Genomic DNA, 22,049 nt, shown 5'->3' with positions numbered 1-22,049 from the left:
TCTAAGTATACTCACTTTAATCTCAAATATAAACAACAATCAATAAAAAAACAACGTGTGTATTTAGTAGGTCAAAATTCGTCAACTTTATTTTATTAATAAATTTTATTTATATTTGAGACTAAAAGAGTAAGAGCTAAGGAGATATATTCCTGTTAAATCGGAGGTCCTGTTCTAATATTAAAAAAGAATCTCTAATAAAAAAATTCTATTAATTTGAACAATTACAAATTAATAATAAACATTATTTTGATTTCAATTTGTTTTGTTGATTTTTATTATTGTTGTTGGTGGATATGTGGTGGTTGAATTTGGTATAACTTGTTTATTTACTTTTTTTTATCAAATAATAAGTATTTGGTTTTGAACTACCTTACCATTAGAACAAAAAAAAAAAAAATTATCCTACACTTTAACGATTATACTCTATTTGAGGCCTCGTTAATTGATGGTTCGAACGAACTCCTTACTCTGCTAAAGGATGCCGCGGTGATAAGAGAAAATTGATGTTTCCGCTTTAGATTTTAGTTGAAAAAATTACACATTTAACTTTAATAGCAGCTAACTACCATTTGACTTCCTTAATTTTCTTTGTTCGCAAACGTTGGTTAGCTGCTGTTGGAGTTAAATATGCAATTTTTATTTGTTTTCTAGCAAAATCTATAGTGGAAACCACATTGTTCGTGGGTGGCACCTTGTTCGTGATAAGAATGACCTTTTTGTGGTAAAATGAATAACCTTTCAAAACTTGTTACGCTACTCTCTACAAAATTCAGGGAAAGCCACTGAGATTCTGATATGTTTACTTTTTTAGGAAAAATAATACCCAATTCCCCAATACACACTACTTTTACATTTGTGATCGACTATTAACAGGTCGCGTATATGTTCACTTTTATCAAAGTATGGGATTTCAACCACAAAATGATTATAAAATATCTCACTCATCTGAAGATTTTATTTTGCCACATTACAGGTAGCATGAAATATTATCTTCTAATAATTTATTATCACATCCTAAAAGTCCATGATTATAATTATTTGTAAAGTATTCTACAAATCCAAATCTCATTGTCACCATTAATTAAAGTATACTAACTATATGACTATCCTAAAATTTAACATTTCTTAATAAATTAGGAACATAGGATAACATGGTAGTGCAGTTATCTTAGAAGTGGGTGGAAGAAAAACCATGATGGATTAATTTTATATCATTGTTGATCCTCCTCCACTGAAATTTTTCAATTTAATTTAACAAGTATGGTTTGGTGTCAATCTATATATTGGAACCCTTCCCTTCTCCTTGGTACTCTTTCCTTGTGTACTTATGTCCTAAAATGAAGATTCTACAATTGCAATACGTAATGCATCTATCTTAAAGTGGGTCTCACATTGTTTCTGCTTTACAGCTTAGATTGCAATATTTCAAGGGCAATGCTTATCATTGGTCTTATTTCTATCTATTTCCACAGTCCACACGTCACTCTTTCTACTTCTTATCCTCAAAATGTTGGAGAGTCAAAAGTGAATATAGATTGTAGAATTTATTTTATATGCTTTTTATCATGTTAATATTATTATTTCAATTTTGGAGAGTCAAAAGTGAATATAGATTGTAGAATTTATTTTATATGCTTTTTATCATGTTGATATTATTATTAAATGTAAATTGACTTTGATGGCAGAATTAACTTTATCAAAAGTTAGAATTTGTCCTCGTGAGCTTAGCTCAGTTGATAAGGACAATGTATTAATATATACAAGGTTCGCGGTTCAAACTCCGGCCATCACAAAAAAAAAGTTAGAATTTGTAGTTTTTAATTTCTATCGATCATTTTAGCCTAAAATTAAATTTTAAGTTCACTTTTACATAAATGCATCTAAACATAAACTAATTTATATCGAAATGACCTTTATTCATAATCAATTTGATATAATCAATTCATTCAAAATTTATTTTCGATACAGCAAATCAAACATACACGTAGTTAATTTTGTAATGGGTGGTCATATCCAAACTAATTTAAATAAAAATTTATTTCAATTAAAAAAATTTAAAACGACACAAAGTTGAATGATATTGAATATTTATTTTGGCCTTCTTTTTTTTTTTTTTTTTTAAAAACTGTTAGAATCAAATTTGCTTGTCAAACTAAACTAATCAACTACAGATATAAATTTTAGGGTTAAATAAATAAATGGTTTCTCTAAATATACAAATATTTGATTTTATTCCCCCTAAAATATTCCTTAGGCTTTTAGTTTCTCCAACGTTTTGTGTCCATGAAATTAGTCCCTATTTTCCTTAAAAAAACAAAATTAGTCCATATTTTTTAGTCACCTCATGTCCAACCTTCATCTTTTTTAATGAAATTTTTCTAGATTTTGGTAGAAAATTATGACAATATTTTCCAAAAAAAAATTATAATTTTTTAACTAAACATGAATTTAATATAAATTTTTTAGCACAAACAACATAAAAATTCATATTTAATTTATGTTTTGCTAAAAAAAATGGGAGAGATTGTCATAATGTTATACTCATTTCTATAAAATTTCATTAAAAAATATGAAGGTTAGAAATGAGTTGACAAAAAAGTAGGGTTTAATATCATGGATGAAAATTTTTGGAGCAACCAAAGAGGCCTAAGGAATATTTTTGGGGGAATAAAATCAAATGTTGGTAAATTTAGAGGGACCGTTTAACTCTTTTTATTATTTTTAATTACAATTTAACTCTTTTTATTTTCATTCACTCATGTAATTGGTCTTTTTATTTTAAAATGATAAAATCATACAATTTTGGTCCTCTTTTAGATCAAAATCATTCAATTTTGGTCCATTTTTTAGATTTTTGAACTAAAAATTGATGATATATTCTGTTTTAATTGGTTTTTAGAGAACTTTCTTGTAATTTCATGGTTGTTGATCATTTCGTATTATCATATCGTATAACGCATCATTTAAAATTTGTCATCTCACCATTTGTTAGTCTAAAAATAGGAAGAGAGACCAAAACTTTGGATCTACATGTAAACTCCCTCCGATCCTAAATATAAAAAAAGTTTTTTTTTTCAAATTCATTGAATAGATTATCTATTTAGTTTATATTATAGTCTAAATACATTATTGTTTAATGAACATTAAAAAAAGTTCTTTTCTTTATTTTTTTTTCCCATATACTTAAGGTCGGATGGAGTATTTATTATAATATTAATAAACATATTTATTTGGAAAAGGAAAAAAAAAACAAGCATTTTTGCAATTGTCTTGGAGAGAAATGTTTCTTTTACAAAAGGTATTTTGAGAGAACTTGTTCTTCTGTCTTTGAGATCATTTTTTTTTGTGGTGGTCGGAAATTGAACCCATACCTTACATATATTATGCATTGTTCATATCAACTGAGTTAAGCTCACATGGACAATTGAGATGATATGTTAACATCTCATGGAAATGATTTCCGCCTACTTCAATCAAGCAAAGTTTACAAGTCCATGTCCTTCTTGTTTTTAAATTAGATGCTTTTCCTAGCATTGTTTTCCGGTGACCCACTTTTCAATAATGCAAAGTAGGTGAGAGCGTGAGTCATGCAGTTTCTTGAACTTCATCACAAATGATCACATTTTTTAATTAACTTTGAAAAGCAACAATCCTAATCTATATTTTGTTTTATCTAACTGGTAATATAACTATATAAGATGCTCAATTAAAATAGTGTGTAATCTTAGTAGCATTCTAATTCATTCTCCTAACGTTGTTAAATTTATTACTCCAAATCTAGAATCTATTTGTATTTATTTAAATGATTTTGCATTCCAAAATGTTGCTCCACACGTAATAGCTAGCTTGCATGTCATAGATCAAAGGTGGAGGGAAAAAAAACAGATTCGTAGATTAAAGTGGTTGCTGCTTTTGATATTTCTGTCAAGCTTCATTAGTCCACACACACACTCATGCATCTCTCTTATAGAAATAGAATACAAACATTTTATGATTTAGTTACATGGTTACTAGAATTGGAATATGTATGACAGCCTACTTAAATTTAGTTAATATTTTAGTGATGTAATCATTTTAATTTTTATGGTAAGCAGTCAATTTAACTCTTACAAGTTGGAAACCTACTGCAGTTTCATTTTTGGCCTAACTAGAGGCCCTAAAATATCCTATTGTTAGATGGAAAATACTTGGAAGACATTGTGTTTTGGTGATATTAGTGGCATTAGTGTATTTGACGAGAGAGAATGACAGATAAATGATTAAAATAAATTATTGTTAGATAAGTTTTGTTTTGGACCGGTCAGAAAGTCAATCCCATTGCGACACGTGGATTGAACGTCCATCAGACTAACGCGCGTCGCCCGAAGGAGCACGCCAATACCAGTACACCTTACACCATTAGAGCACGCCTTCGTGCATCAGATACTGTACATGTGTCCTCTAACCGTCTCCTAATCACACGCCACATTTCAAGGAGGCAGTTGTTCTCACACACGCCTATATAAGGGTGACTTGGCTTCACCCTCAAGGTATGATTCACTTTTCCCATATTTTTTACACACTCTTTCTCAGTTCCAATACTGACTTGAGCGTTGGAATGTTAACGTGTGTAGGCACCTTCCGTTCCACCGCAAAAACTCCTCGCTACCGTACCGGGATCACTTTCCCCATCGTTGCCATCAGCTCCTCACCGGACAGATCATATTTAATACCGTATAAAAAATCTAAATTATTAATGAAGATCAAACGATTGACATTCAAGGTTATCAAATTAGACTTTAAAATATAAATCATATAATAATGTCATATGATGTTCATCTAACCTATGAGATATATAATTGTGGCCCCGGAGAATCAAATATTGTTAGGAAAAACTCGTATTTTTTTCTTGGCTCTGTTTATTGTTGGACCCAATAACAACTAGGTGGAGTTTAACATGGGAAAGGTGAATCCTTTCCCACCATGGACCACTTCTAATCAACCATCAGATTTTAGGGTATATTACATCTTATCATATGTGTCTCACACTAGATCCAACTATTTATCTACTACAACTCATATCCCTCAGTCCAGATCTGCTCCAGTTTTAGATTTGTCCAGTTCCCAATTCCTTTATAGACTCACGACGTGTGACAAGAAAAGATTCAACCTTGAGATCAAACATTATTTGAGAAGTAGCAAAACATTGAAACAATGCCAAGTTCTCTCGCATCTCCTGGATATCCTCATTTTCCCAAATTCTGATTGTTAATCAACAATCAATTGAAATTTACAACTGTGTTATTAATTCTATGGATTCGTTATATGCATCAGACTCACCGTCGCTGACTCGCCGTCTTTCTTGCCGTCTCACTGTCGCGGTGTCCTCTTTTTCAGTTTTACGACGACATCTGAGTTCATGAAATTGGAGATAATTTAGTTGTGCATGTTTAATCTTGCAAGGTGAAGGCTTGGATTTTACAATTCATTGATCTCTCGTGAACCAGTTGCAGATTTGTGTTTAGGTTCTTATGGGTTTAATTTACCAATTCTCAAAATAAGTTTTGCAAATAAAAAAGAAAACTACATCTAAGTTAAATTAGTTGTGTGTTTCTAAATGAAATTTCCAGCCCAAAACAATTAATCATATATGAACATGTCAAATCTGGGCAAAGAGGTGTGGGTTGCAGAGGTTGAAGATGAAGGGTGGTGGAAAGTGTAAAAGAAATAATCTCATGCCGACGGTGTATAATAAGATTATGTTATTCAATTAATCTAATGGTTAAAGTCAACTTTTCCATGGTGGGAAAGGATTGACCTTTCCCATGTTAAACTCCACCTAACAACTATAGGACATTTTTGATTGATTCTTTTATTACTATTTTGTATTTTTTTTATGACAAGAACAACAATACTGCGTCCCATGTCTTTGTTGCTTTAAGACACTTTTATTTGTCACCATTTGCCATACCGTACATTTGTTTCAAGAAATTAGAGGCCAAGTGCTTATGCTACCATTTTTTAATGGCAATACACTACAAGAATTTTGGTTATTATTGACGGAATTAATCCCTTAATAATGATACAAATCCCTCAGTAATACACATTACTGGTGGATTGGTGACAAAAAAATACCCTCAGTAATACTGCCGTCAGTAATGTAGTGGGTGATCTGATGAAGCATTACTGAGGGATTTATCCTTCAGTAACGAAATAGTCTGCCAGTAATTACTGACAGAAACATCCGTCAGTAATGTAGTACCAGAAATTCAACCAATTAATATTGGCCGATTTAATCCTCCAGTAATTTCAACCAATAATAGTGTCTGATAAATCCGTCAGTAATTAAGTGACCCATTAAAGCTGGCCCAAAAATCCGCCAGTAATCACTTCTCAGATAAACAATACTAACAAAAATATCTGCCAGTAATACACTTCCTTTTTTTTTTAAGAGAAAGCACTTCTCACTGTTTTATTTAAATTAATGAAATAAAATTAATTACACATAAATAAATTAAAGATATTTTTTTTGTTCCATCAACAAATTTTTTATTATTTTTTTTGACGTGAAAACATCTCATTCTTTGATAAAAGTAAATTCATTACAAATGATAGAGGCTACAGGTTCAGGGACATTTCCCCACCATAAATTAGTTCCTACATTCCTTGCCATGCCTACAAGGCATTGAGCTACTCTATTGACGGATTTGTTGTTTTAACTACTGGCGGATTTGTTGAATTAGTGATGGATATTTAATTCACATTATTACTGACGGATATATATGGTTACTGGTGGATTTGATACATTACTGACAGATTTATATCAGCCAGTAAAGCAAAGGCATGTGTGGCTGTCCAGCATTATCATTACTGGCGGAAAATTTCCGTCGGTAAATTATGGTAGGCTCGTTATCCGTTGGTAATGTAAGTCTCTGAATTATTTTGGGTTTTTTCCGTCAGTAACGTTATTGAGAGTTTTTTTATGTTGCTGAAGGTTTATTGCGTCAGTAATTACTGAGGGTCTAAATTCCTCAGTAATGCAATTTTGCATTGGTTAGTAATTTGGGGAATTCTTGTAGTGATATATATATATATATATATATATATATATATATATATATATATATATATATATATAAAGGTTAAATTGTACTTTTGAACTCCTAAGTTTCAAAATGTTGTGATTTTGGTTCCCTATTAAAAAAAATGAAAAATTTGATCCCCTATGAATTTACCCCTTTACAATGGTGATCATTTTTGGAAATTTTGACTAAGTCAACGCTTGTGTGGCACTTCATTCAAGGACCTGGCATGCCACGTGTGTAATCATTGAATTAAGAATAAATAAAAATTGCAACATAATTATTTACAAAATTAAATAAATGAAAAATAAATAAATAAATAAATGAAAAACTAGAAAGTTCATACTCTTCTTCAACTTCATCACACCTTCATCATCTTTATCTAGAAAATAGAAAACCCAACCCAAAAAATAAAAAATTCATATTAAAAAAAATGTCATTTTTGCAAGCAAAATTCATACTAACAATTTAAACATAACAACAATCCAAACAAAATTCATACAACAAATCTTAGACACAACAACAACAACAACAACAACAACAATGTTCATTAAAAAAAATCCAGAACGGCAGAAAAAATTCACAATTGATTATTGTAACTCCGATATGTGGTTCCTCATAATCCTCTAAACTCATAATCGATCCCCACACATATAATATTCAATCCTTCGTTCTTTTCTATGTTGAACTCTAAATTCAGACAAGAGAAGGGTGTTTGAGTGTGCGAGTTGGTTCTTCGTGCGGCGATGTTGGAGGTGAGTTTGATGGAATCGGTGAAATCAGTGGAGGAAGGAAATAAAAACTAGACATAACCCTCCCAAACATTCTAATTTCAAAACCCTTGAATAATAAACCTAGCTCTCCAACTTAAACTAACCCAAAAACCTCTTTATATTTCAGAAATCAACAAGCTTTGCTATGTTTTTTTTGTCATCATCATCATTCGTGAGTTTTCCATGTGAGAAAACAAAACAAAACCAAACCATCTTTGTGTATCAAGCATTCCAAAAACAAAACAGAATCATGGAGGGGGTGTTTAATTGAAGATGCAGGTATTTTAGTAATTTAATTGAGTTAAAAGTGGTGGTGTGGTGGAGATTAGGATTTTACTTGATTAGTTGTGAAGAGATTCTGATTGTAGTATTTGAGTATTGAAGATTATTCGGGGTTTGGATGAATTTTGTGGATGTTGAAGGGTTGTCTGTGTTGAAGATGAATGTTCTTGAGATTTTTCAATTTTCTCCCCTTTACTGTTGGAAGCCTCACGTGCCAAATTTTTCATTTTTTTAATAGTGGGCAAAAATCACAACATTTTCAAACTTAGGGGCTCAAAAGTACTCTTTAACCATATATAAGAGAAAATACGAGTCAGATATACAAAAGGTAGAGAGAACCGCAACCCCAACGCACACCAAAGGGAACCAAAACCCAACAACACCCAGAAAAAAAAATAAAGAAGTGTGCCACCGCACAAAAAGACAAACCCCAGGCTAACCACCGAGGAGGAGGGAAACCCCACACTTGCAAACAAGACCTTATAAACCCTTCGTCAAAAGAGTCAAGAGTCAACTCTCAAAGGGAGATGGATCGAGCCTACTACCCCAAGAGTAGCGACACAGAGATCCGAAATGACCCAAGAACCACTCAAAGGCACCCAAGCACGACCCTTCCACAACAAAATATTGATCCCAATAGATAGTTGGTTCCACCACCCATACGTAATAGGAACAAGAATGACCAAAGTGCCTCCGAAAAACCAGGGCATTAATTTGGTTCAATAAGAAAGAAATAATGATTGATGAAATCATGATTTAAATAGGATTAGGTCGTTTTCGATTCACTTCTCTTTCGTTAGTTGGTAATAACATCTATTTACTAAAAATGCTCGCATAGAATTACGATGTCTTAACAAAATAATTATGACAAATGCCTTGGCTCATAACCCTGTTTGTTTATCACAATCCCCTAATGTATTAGGTAAGTTTGGGATCATAGAAGATTCGATTTTACATTAAAACTTATCAAAAGTGAGGTAATATAATATGTCTAAAGCTATTATTGGTTGGACCATAAATTTTAGTCAAGTACCAATAGCTAGGGTTAGTAGTCATTTGAGACATATATAAATTCATAAATATTCGTAAACGTACAAAAATTATTAAGAACAAATGTTAACTAAATAAAAATTAAGCTTACAATTACGTAAAAGAGTATTCTACAATTACATGGTTCAAGTAACTATAGAAAAGATCATCTACTTGTGCTAATCTAAGAGCTCTAGCTGCTCATGATAAAATTAAACATTACTATAACTCTTGAAGTACTATACATGAATAGATGGTGATGTGGTTGTTTTGAAGTGAAATTGACAGCCTTCAACCTTTAAAATTGTGTAGCTAAAGAATATGTATAAATTAATTACAGATTGAAGAGTTAATATGGAATATGTTTTAAGTTAAAATTTAGTATCACAAAGTGGGTGAGGTTTAGCATAGGAAAGCAAACTTGTTTCCCATCATGGGAAACTTTGTTTTTTACCTGCAGCTGGCAGTCATGACTTGTTGTGATGATAAAAAATAATTAATTAAAACATATAAAATGTCAAATAAATGGCTTCCTATTGGTCAGAGAACAAACTACTCCTCTTGCCATAATTCTAATCCAATTGAACACTTGCAACAAAAAAATTAAAAGAAAACGGTTCAAATGAAAATAAAATATTTCACGGTTCAATGTTTACAAAATGCTAGGTTCTTCTTCTTTGCATCTTTCTAACTGTTCCTCTTCTCTACTTCCTCCACCATATTTTACACAGTTCTGTTCAACGAAGACAAAATCTTTGTCCTGCTTCGTGTTCGTTCATCTGTCATGTGAATCCGATTGCAAATGTTGAGAAACCAGTGGTCGTCAGTCGCCACAAGATCCCCAGTGGTAGCCTATCACTCATCAGAATCCGGATCTGGTGGTTGTTGTTCGTGGCACAGTAAAATAAAAATTGGGATTTTGATTATTTTTTTTACACAAATTGATTTTGACAAGATAAAAAAGTGATGAAAAAGAGACATTTACAGTGTTAATTTATTCAAAGCGAATTTAAAATTAATAATAAAATCGTAAACAAAACATAAAACTGTTACTGTTAATTCTTAAAAAAAATGTTACTGCTGATTACTTTTTTGATTGGGGTTGTCATTTTTGTTTCATGAGCCAACAAAAAGTCATTGCCATTAACTGGTAAAGAATCTCAACCGTTAGAATAGAAAATTATTATATCTACGGTTCTGGATAAACTTTCCCATGATGGGAAACAACTTTGCTTTCCCATACTAAACTCCACCTCACAAGTGAGGTAAAATAATATGTGTTTTATCTTGGTTTTTCGGGTGTCAAACATTGATTAAATTTGAACCTTTTTAACCTTTGATATCTCATTTTTTCTTGGGAAGGGAAAAATAAAAAAAAACCCTTGAGAATCGAGGTCCGGGAGTTGTTTTCGTTATGGGAAGGTGTTAGGCACCCATAACGACTATAGTATCCTATAGGAACCGTCTTTACTTTCTACGCACGCGCTTTATTTTTAAATGCTATTTGAAAATATTATTTACACCTAAGAGTTTGCTTAGGTTAAGAATTGGAGGGAGAAGAATGTGTTTGGATTTTTGTTTTATTGGACTTGGAGAAGTTTTGACTTCTTGCCTACATACCCTTTTAAGGGATCAAACTCCATGTAGTTCTCTTCCAAAAAAATGTTTTTGTTTTTGTTGGTTGATTTTAATTTTGAAAATGGGATTTTTGAAGAATAAGAGAGAGAGGACTCAAGGGCATAGGATTTTGGAAAATGTGAGGTGTGATTAGTTATTTTGCAAAAAGGTCTAAGTATTTAGCAATTGTTTTATCATTTATTAAGAAAATAAAAGGAAAAATTCAATGGGATTTTGATCCCAATGTTTCTTTGGAAAATTATTTGAGTGAAGTTGTTCACATTTTTTGGGAAAGAGAATTTTTCTAAGTATCGTGATTCCTAAGCATACATCTAAAGCATACATTCCCTAAACATACATCTAAAGTATCTTTGTGATGTGTGTGCATGTGTCGGTGCTTGTGTCGGTGTACATCATTAGAGTCCATTGTCCTTTACATAGGCCCTAGTTTACATACTACTCCTTGCAAGAAATTAAAAGCATAAAGGAAATTACAAAATCCCTAAGTCTTTAAATGCTAAGTCTTGGCAAAATTTAAAGTGCAAGAGATAAAAGCTAAGAATATAAGATGGAGGATGAGATGCTTATGGAATGAATGAAACATGAAGTAGAAGATTAGTAGCACAAGGTGTAATATGGTGAAAAATATAAGCAAGTAAACATCACAAAAAAGACTTCAAAATACACCAAAAACAAAGGTAAAATATACCTAAAATTTAGTCACAAAAGCAAAGCCAATACATGACTCCTAATCCTCCCATTTCGACAAATTTCCAAAGGTTTCAATTCAATTTTAACAATGAGGATTAGAGGAAAGTATCAAACTAAACAATTATGATGCATTTTGGACCTATTCTTCACTTTAATTCCACATAGAACTATTAACATAACTTGTAAAACAAGTAAGTCACAAATCAGCTCACAAAACAGTAAAACAACCACAAATTCAGAGGCATATATATCATAAAATCACACATCAAGTAGCACTATCATATATCAAAGTATTAGAATCAAGAACATAGCAAAACTTCACAAAATTTAACAAAACAAGTGAAAATATTAATGAGAAACATCACATATATTTTTTAACAGTTTTTACCATGCAAAAATATCACAAGAAACAAGTCTGAAGTATCAATAACAATCACAAGAACCTTCACACAATTTTTGGGAGTTTTAACAAGATTTTAACAAAATTAAAAGCACTAAACTAAACAAGAGATCAACATTTTCACATATATTTTTCTAACCAGTATTAACATGTAAAAATCACCAAGAACCAACAAAAATATCAAGAAAAGCATTAGGAAATTTTCTAGGAGTTTTATCATGCATTTTGAGGCAAACAGGGGTGTAAACAACAACATACAGTGTCAAAATAGTAAAAAATATAGAGCAAACGAATTTTAACAGCAAAATTAGGCCCAAGCCCAAGTACAGGTTGGGTCTGGATCACAGGAGGCCACAGGAGCCGTCAGATCGATCCAAACGGATCAGACCTAGATCTGACGATGAAGATTGAAGGAAAGATGAACCAGGAGTGAACCAGACTGGTCCACTGGTTATAAAAAGGTTTGAAACCGGTCTGGTTTCATTTCCTCTTCTCCTTTCTCTCTCTTCACTAGTTCTAGTGAGAGAAGCTCTGCAACTTCTCTCTTCTTCTCCGATCGTTTTCTCCGACGAGTACAACGGTGCAGGTACGGTGGTTCGCCGGTGGCGCCACCGTACCGGAATGTTTTTCTAAATCTTTTTACATCGTTGTGTTCGTCGTCTTCTCCTCTCTTAGAATATGTAACTCTTTTCCCTTAAAACTCACTAGATCGGTGTAGATCTACATTTAAACCTTTCGGTTTCAGAATCTTTCAAGGTTTTCAACAATTTTCGAAACGAAATCTCACGTGTTTGTTCGATCTACACCGATTAGTGAAGAATATTACTCATGCGATTGAAAACTGGAAAATAAACGGTGAGTTTGAAGATTTACCTCTTTGAACTTTGGAGATTCGAACAAAAGATCCACGGGAGCTTTCTGGTAAGTTGTTGAACCGAAAATAAATCGGTGTTCTTCTTTTCCTTCTTCACCGGTTCAAAACCTTGCTTCGATCTTTCCTCTTTTCACTCTCTCAACTGTGATCGTACGAATTCGTCGTTTTGGTGACGAATTTGTGCTGGAATTGCAGTTATTTCGGTTCGATGATGAAGATTCACCTTCGAATCTCTGAGAACTGTGATGAATTCGTTTAATTTTGCTTCAATTTCTTGTTCTGGAAATTTAGGGTTTGGATTTGGGGATGAATGTTCTGGATTGTGATGAAACGATGGAATTGGTGTTGAATCTGTTGGTTTGTGTTTGTTTTGGTGAATCTGGAAAACGGTTAGGGTTTTGGTTTGGGGATGAAGTTCTTCATGAGCTTCATCGTGTTCTTGAGGTTTTTCTGGATTTGATCTCTGATTCTGGAGAGAGAATGTGGAATGGTGTTTGTTGAGTTGGCGGTTAGAGAATGGTGATTCTGACACTTGTGCAGTGAATGCGCCTTTTATAGGCTGCCATGTGGCCTCTGACCCAATGCGTGGCTGACACGTGTACTGGACTTTACCTTGGACTGAATTTTGGACTTAGGGACTAATCTGCAAATCAAAAACTAAAGGGACAAAACTACAACATAAAAAAAGGACTGAACTGCAATTTGAAGGACTAAAAGGACTTAAATGCAATTTTTAAAACTAAAGGACTGAAATGAAAAAAGGACTAAAAGAAAAAAATAAAAGTAAAATTGGATTAAAATTGGTAATTGGAAAATAACGTAAAGTGAAACAAAAATAAAATCAACAAAAGGACTAAAATGAACCAACTATCAAATGAGGTACTTTAAAGTAACCTCTCTCTGTCAAAATTTTATGTGAAATGACCAAAATGCCCCTAGGGACTAAATTGACTCGAAATGACTCAAATGCAATTTTTGAAATGGATTTTAACATGGAATTGAAACAAGCATTTATACAAACAAATTGAAAAGACTCAGAGACAATTTTCAGGGATTAAAATGAGTTTGAATGCAGGAAATGACTAAAATACCCTTTTTCATGAATTTTTGCAAATAACATTGAAATAAAATGCAGAGAAATATGCAATTGATCAGAGACAATTTTGAATGACTTGATATGCAAGAAAAACCTTTTGGATGGCTTGAAATGCAAGAAAACATAGACAAAATCACAATTGAAAAGATATTCAAAGCAAAATTGGCAGATAAAGCAGGGTAAAGTATCAGTGTAAAACAATAGCAAATTGGCAATCTTTTAAAGGTCAAAGACCATATCAGAGATGAAAAAACATTTTGGACAAGTATTTTTAGGTCCAAAATTAGGGTATGACAATATGTTTAAAGCTATTACTGATTGAACAGTTAATTTAAGAATCCCAAAAGTCAGGGTTAGTAGTCTTTTTTTGGTGGTGGCCGGGGTTTGAACCCCGGACCTTGCATATTTTTATACATTGTTCATATCAACTGAGCTAAGTTCACGAGGACCAGGGTTAGTAGTCTTTTGAACATTAGATAAATTCATAAATATTCGTAAACATACAATTAAAAAAATAGTACTATACGATTATATGGTTCAAGTGACTACAAAGAAGATCCTCTGCTTGAGCTAATCTAAAATCTCTAGATACTCATGATAAAATTAAACATTATGATTAATTTTGAAGAATTATACATGATAGATAATGATGTTGATTATATGGTTCAAACCCTTCTGAAGTATAGTTCACTGGATACGAGTTGGTTTCAAGGTCTTTTTGCTAATAGTCCAAGTAAATATTAAAGGGTTAAATAAGTAAATGGTCTCTAAAAAAGTTTTCATCTATGAAATTAGTCCTTACTTTTTAGTCTACTTATGTCTAACTTTCAGATTTTTTAATGAAATTTTCCAAAAATAGGTAGAAAATAAGACAATACTTTCCAAAAAAAAAATTGATTTTTTTTGAAGGAAGAATTTTTATAACTAAACATGAATTTAATATGAATTTTTAGCATAAAAAAATAATAATTCATATTTAATTCATGATTTATTAAAAAATTCTAATTTTTTTTGGGAGAGATTGTCATAATATTTTATCTATTTTTGGAAAATTTCATTAAAAATGTGAAGGTTAGACATGAGTTGACTAAAAAGTGGGGACTAATTTCATGGATGGAAAATTTTAGAGGGATCAAAAGACTAAGGTATATTTTAGGGGGACTAAAATCAAATGTTGGTATATTTTAGGAATATTTTTTTAATCTTTTTGCAAAATTGGAGAGGGTTGCATCATGGTAAAACATTGAAATCTCAATTATGTTGGCACCTCAATGCACCACTAATCTTGTATAATCTCTTCAAAGGTATTATTAATATGAAAAATAAAACAAAGGGTGGAGGGGCCGAAACCAAACCCATCAAAACAAGATCAATGAAAGCGAACCAAACACGTCTCTATAGAAACTTTATCTAGAACAACTAAGTAATCGTGCCAGACTAAACCATTAAAAAAACGCCTACATTGGCTTGTCTGTCTACATGAGTATTCCTCTCTCTATAAATATGAGAAAATCGAAAACAAAAATTTCTAATAATATGAAGACACTTTTCCCATTTAATCTATCTTCCAAGGAACCAAATTGACGTTAGTAAAAGCTTGAATTGTGAGCAAATTCACACCCAAGTCATACATTTATCCAACCTCTAGCATGAGCAAATTCAATAGCTTAGAGAATTGCACAAATTTCATCATGAAGAGAAGTTGTAACACCAATATTAACCGAAAAACACCTAAAAACTACCAAGGTGATGACTAAAAAGGCCAATAATGTTACATTTCGTAATAGAATGAGGAGGGAACATGACAATCAACGTCAAAATACTTAAAGAATAGAAAATTCTTTGATAGAAGAAAACATATGACTTTTGGAATGACGTGGTCCTTAATGAACAAGGGTTTTTTTTTTTTTTTTTTATAGAAATCAGATCATGGGAAAAATTGGTAAGAACATCATTAAATCTGAGATTATTCCAACACTTCCAAACCAGCCACAAGATATCGATCATTTTTATTCTTTAATGTTAATTTTTTAATATATTTGTGTTATATTTTACAATAAACCTATTATATTTTACCTTATATGTGTAATATTAATATTAATAAAAAAAAAATTACATGTTGTATTTTGTATATTTAAAAATCGGTCCAAATCAAACCCCATATATTTGGATATGATTTCAGTCAGAATAGCCATACAAACTGAGTCGCATGTGATTTTTATTTTAGATTGGATAATATTTTGCATCAAAACCAATCTAACTTGCAATCCAAATTATATTTAATTTTTTATTTTTATGATCCTAAAAGCATAGTTTTCAGAACCGGATCGGACCGGCCGGTCGGACCGGTTCAACCTGGAACCGGAGGGGTATCCGGTTTGGTTCTTATATTGGACCGATCATGTTATCAAACCGATGAAAACCGGTGTGACTCGGCCAAACCGGATGAAAACCGGTGAACCGGCGGTTTTACAGAACCGGCCGGGTGAATGTCTTAGTGGCTGGGAACACCATTTTAAATTATTATTTAAAAAATTGAAAAAACACCTTCAGCATGGCTCGAACTGCAGTGCTAGCGGTAATCAGGCAATGCTAAGCTAACCATTACACCATGACTTTTGTTTGGTTAAATTACTACTTCAAATTAAATTATATTATACAACACTAAATGCTAAATTAATACCTAGTGCAACATACTTTTTTTTACGTGAGTACTTTCGAATTTTTTTTATAAGAAAACACTTGATTGTAAAGGAAAATTTGTTTTTTTTTAGTAAAGGAAAATTTGTTTTACGGAAATTTTTTTTTTTTATAAGAAAACACTTGATTGTAAAGGAAAATTTTTTTTACGGAAAATTTGTTTTTTTTTAGTAAAGGAAAATTTGTTTTTTTTAAATGCAAACTAGTTAGCATTTAAAATTAATTTGTATGTTTAATTAATTAGATAATTATGTCATAGTTGATTGATGAAAATTTAAAGAACAAATTTGTAAAATTAATTTAATTTAATTTATTTTCTTTTAATGTTTTAAAAGTCTTATATTTTTCTTAAAGATCGAGTCATCCAGTTAAATACAAAAACAAAATGTTTACAACAACCGGTTGATATAAACGAGTCAACCGATTTAATCCGGTTCTTTCATACGGTTCGACCAATGACCCAATGGTTCGACCAATTACCCAATGACCCAGTACCCTTACCGGTTCGATGACCGGTCCAATTTTTAAAACTATGCCTAAAAGTAGCAAACTTGCATTGAAAAAAAATAATATTTTTACTTTTAAAAAGTTAAATACACGACTTTCAATATATATATATATATATATATATATATATATATTAAATTCAATAACATATCTCTTATAACACATGTTAGGATTCACTTTAATTTTATACTGAGTATCACTTTTGTTAAAATCAAATATATTACTAAAAAAGTTTAGACAAATATTCACAAGTGTCTTATGTTTTATTTTTTAAGGAACAAGTGCCTTATGCTGTTGGTATATATAATTGTACAAATAGGAGAAAAAAAACTAGTTTTATATTGATGTTACTAATGAAAGAATATTACCTCTATCCCTTAAACTAGTAAGAGTCTATAATATAATGATAAGAATGGCTAAAGTCCACTGTCACTTTCTCTTAAAAAGGAAAATAAATTGCTACTTTTGTGTCCATTCTTTTGTTGTGCTGCATTTTAACTAATGGATACCATGAACTGAAAGGGTCAAAGATTCCCTTGAAGAAGCCATTGTTGGTTGGTGTTGAAGAAAGTCAAGCATACGGATGGAGAAAGTTGCGGCCAGGTAGAGTTACAGGGTGTTGGAATCATTAGACATATGATTCTGTTCAAGACTCATATGCACGACATATTCAAAATGCTGGTTGGTGGTGGTTTCTTTATTTCATGAGAAAAGAGGTTTGTGATCATTTATTTCATGAGAAGAAAGAAAGAAAATTAGAAGAAAAAATGACAATTGAAAAGGGAATTTGAATATGAGAGAAGATAAAAAAACCATCATGAGTTGCTATAATTTTATGAGTTTAATGACGGAGTTGAAGATTTTTTTATAACATTTAAAAAAAAAAAACAAGACTCAATTAAAATAAATGACACATGAGTTTAAATATCTAATAAACATGTATTTTGTTAACTCAGCATAATACATTTGAAATTTTTTATTGTCACTTACCACCGAAGACTAAAAGTGGAAAAAATTTAAAATATTAGATGTGAATGAAAAAATTCGCATGAAAAAAAATGACATTCAAAAACTATATTTTAAGATAAAAATTATGCAAATGATATGAAAGAGAAAGACATTCAAAAAATTATATTTTAAGATAAAAATTATGCAAATGATATCTAAAAATCAAGAAATCATTTCATCATCATAATGTTGTTATTACCAGATACATTGAATTTGATTAACAAATATGACTAATGGAAACAACACACGTGAGATTGACATCACATCTTCACCATAAACCTTAATGCATTGGATATATATGAGTCATATCATTTATATGTTGTTTAACAATTACTCTTGAATTCAATGTGAAACTTTAACTTACACTTGACACATTATCATCTCTCTCTTAAGTATGAGACTCTTTGCATTTGTGATCTACTACCAGGAACCATTCACGCTTCCGCCACAATGTTAGACAAGGTTATGCTACCACCGTTGGGCTTTACGAAGGAACCAACATTGATGTGGATTAACCCATTGTACAGGAAACTATCATCCGAGTGAGAATAATACTGATATTGTATTTTTGTGCAACTTTATGCTTTCAATTTTACCTTTTACTTAATTATATTTTACCATTTTATCATTTCTTATGATAAAAACGGAGAGTGCCACGACAATATTTGTCTTATCCCATAAGATTATAATAACTATTGAAAAGTATTCCACAAATCTATATCTCATTCTCTCCATAAACATAGAAAGTAAAAATTGAAAGTTTTCTTAATAATGTGTGAACATGATCAAATAGTACGTAGTGCAAATATCTTTGAAGTTTGAAGTGGGAGGAAGAAAAACCATGGATCATGATGTACTAGTTTTATATTTTATATCATTGTTGATCCTCCTCCACTAAAATTTTCAATTTAAGTTAACAAAGGTATGGTCCATGGTTTGGTGTCAAATATATATGATTGGAGTCCTTCCTTTCTCTTTGGTACTCTTTCTTTGTGTACTTAAGTCCTAAAATAAAGATTCTGAAACTGCAATATGTACCGTATTTATCTTATAGTGGGTCTCACATGTTTCTTTTTTTTGAAAGAATGCCTTTATTATACAGCTTAGATTGCAATTTCAAGGGCAGTGTCTATCGACTATCATTGACCTTTCTTCCTTATCTCTTTCCAAGGAAAAAGATTCATAGACCACTCTTTTCTATACACCCCTTTGTACCACTGCTGATGTGGCAGGGGTAGTTTGGTAATTTAATGCGCTAGGGATAGTTTTGTAGTTTTCACAATCTCTTCCTCTTGTCTGTTCACAGATCTCTGTTCTCTCTCCGTCTCAATCCCACTCTTCCATCTCTCTCCCTCAACCGGACCGCTCTCTCTCCCTTAACCAACACACGATCTCCACTCATCGCCATGTCTCCTTCCGTGATCTCCTCCCACTGCCACTGTCGGTTCACAATCAGCAACTATTTTCTTCCCGCAATCTCTCTGTTCTTAGGTGAGGTTAATCTCAAATTTTCATTTTATTTTATGACTAGAATTTGTGTTTATGGTTTATTTGTCTGCATTTTGAATGTTTTTCTCCAAAATTGAATGTATTTTTAAATGATTTGTTAAACCCTAATGAGATGGTAATTTGTGTTGATTTGAAATTATTTGTGACCAGCTTTAAAGGAATTAGAATTTCATGGTGTAGAAATTAATCATATTAGGGTATGATACTGATTTTGTGAGAATTATGAGTTAATTGAAGCCTGGTAGTATTTAGAAGTTTAGGTCATAATTTTCTTAAAATCTTCTGTTACATTATTGTCTTATTGTTGCCTTTTGGGTTGTTGCCTATTAAGATGTTATGTTGTTGGTTGTATTTGATGGGATCGACAAATGGGGTTGGGATGATAATTTGTGTTGGTTAAGTTATGTCATTCGTTAGTTAGTTTGTGTGAAACATGTTATACATAGAATAACATTCACCTCTCATTGTTATTTTCTCAGTCAAAATTCACAAGTTCTCCTCCAATTATTTAGTATGTCTTTAGTGATTTGTGGTCATAGTTATGTTAAAAAATGGCTAAGTGTGGGAATTTTGGAAAAAAAAGTGTGGTTAATTATTTGTTACGATATGGTTAAGTGCATTGAACTAGTTTTTTTTTTTTTGAGCAAGCATATAATTGATGGGGAATAGTTAAAAAAGATGGACATACCTATGTAAAATTGTGGCTATATACTTCAATTATTTGGTTACTTGGAGTTATCTTGTTAAAACTATACAATTTTAATACAACTTATCAGTGAAATACCAAAAGTGACTATTTGTTATGTTTCTTAGACTCTAATTCCATTAATTTTGTTGTAAGGTTGATAAACTTATAGAAGGTAGAAATTAACATTTGTAATTTTTTTTATCACCTCATAACATTACAAGAAACATTCCATCAAAAAAACATTACAATTTGTGATTATCTAGGCTTTTTTAACCCTTCTTATATGTAGTTTGTGCTTGTTGTTTATTACAGGATAACTAAAATCCATCTATCCAACTTTATATTGAAATCAATGGTTATCATGCAAGTCTCTGCCGAAAGTACATGCTTTGAGTTTCTATGGAAATTTCCACCAACAATTGAAATGTATGATGTTAGTAATCTAGAATTTATCATCTGCTTGGCTTTAATAAGATGCTTTGGCTTGTTGCATAAATGTTTGACTTTAAAAATTGCTGATTGAAATACTTCTATGTTTGATAAAAACTAGCCATTTGTATGTAACCAAAAAAAACTAGCCATTTGTTCATTGGATATTTTTCTTGTATTAGTGTGGAAGAAACCCAAGACAGAGCACAAGCCTTGCCATTGCATATCAATTTTATTACACAATAATAGAAACTCATCCAGCTTTCCAATCAGCCATTCATGGGGAGAAATTGAGTCATGAATTAAGGAGAGACCTCACAAGAGAGACTGCATGGGTTTTTCGGTGATTAATGATGATCTAGCTGTCAGAATTTTTGGGGTTGGATTCACCGTCATGACTGTCTCTGTTCTTGAAGGTGAGTTCCATCTCATAAAATTTCTTTAACTTCTACATTGGGGATTTGCATTGATGGTTTTATATGTTTTTGTGTGTTGAAATTTGTTCTTCATATTTGATATGAGTTACACATTGATATGAGACAGTTATTTAATTTAAGTTTTTGGGTAAATTTCTGCAAGATTAGGTTATGAATTAAGATATGGGTTACTAGGTTGAAAATGAATGAGGTTTGTGAAGAAATAGTAAGAAAGGAGACAAACTGGTAATGAAAAAAATATGGATACGCCTTTGTTAATAATTGGTTAAGGACAGATCATTTTTGGTTAGTTTGCTTAAAGCCTGTCAAACAATAAATATCATTCACCTCTCATTTTATTACCATCAGTCACAAATCATGAGTTTGGTGTAACAATATGATGTTGGAGATTTTCTTAGGTGTGTTTGTGATAAGTGGTGTGCTATTGTTTTCACTATGCTAGATGTAAAGACAATATGTGATATTGAATTTCTTTTGGTGTTATTTCAATTTGTTTTCAACATTGAACTTGTTGGGTTATGTTTGTTAGATAATGGAAGCTTTGTGTATTGCTCTCATATAAAATCTAAATATTAACTTGTTTAGGTGAGTAGTTTATCACTTTATTGTTTTAATTTTCTTTTGTTTAATGCAGGTTATGTTAAAACGAAGCAAACTCAATTGTTGACGGGCAAAGATTTCTCTACAGAAAGTCAAATAGGTATTGACACCACTATGAAGAATTTAAAGTGTTCTCATTGGCCAGGGACAAACCACTATGGATAATTTGAAGCTTTCTCATTGCCAAATGAAAAATTAGTTGAATATATGTAGGATTATTGACTGCTAAAAAATTTGTAAAGTAGTTTTGGGACATAATGTACATAATGTAGTAACTAGTGAGGCTATGATACAACTATTGATTATGCGCGATTTAGTTTGAGTC

General features: G+C 31.5%; 1 long non-coding RNA gene across 2 annotated transcripts; it reads left to right on the top strand.

Annotated features, from left to right (window-relative positions):
- Positions 1–19,122: 19,122 nt before the first annotated feature.
- Positions 19,123–22,036, top strand: LOC146916136 (uncharacterized). 2 transcript variants are annotated; one of them, XR_015013737.1, is made up of 4 exons: positions 19,123–19,552; positions 20,571–20,684; positions 20,870–21,103; positions 21,759–22,036. It is a non-coding gene; the product is annotated as an uncharacterized LOC146916136 (long non-coding RNA). The 2 variants fall into 2 exon arrangements; XR_015013738.1 differs by lacking the exon at positions 20,571–20,684.
- The last annotated feature ends 13 nt before the right edge of the window (positions 22,037–22,049 follow it).

Source organism: Medicago sativa, chromosome 6, assembly GCF_051527215.1.
Source record: "Medicago sativa cultivar Bolivia chromosome 6, Bolivia_mono, whole genome shotgun sequence".
NCBI classification, from domain to species: Eukaryota; Viridiplantae; Streptophyta; class Magnoliopsida; order Fabales; family Fabaceae; genus Medicago; species Medicago sativa.
The sequence above is the reverse complement of the archived record's forward strand: the minus strand, read 5'-3'. Positions and strand labels throughout refer to the sequence as shown.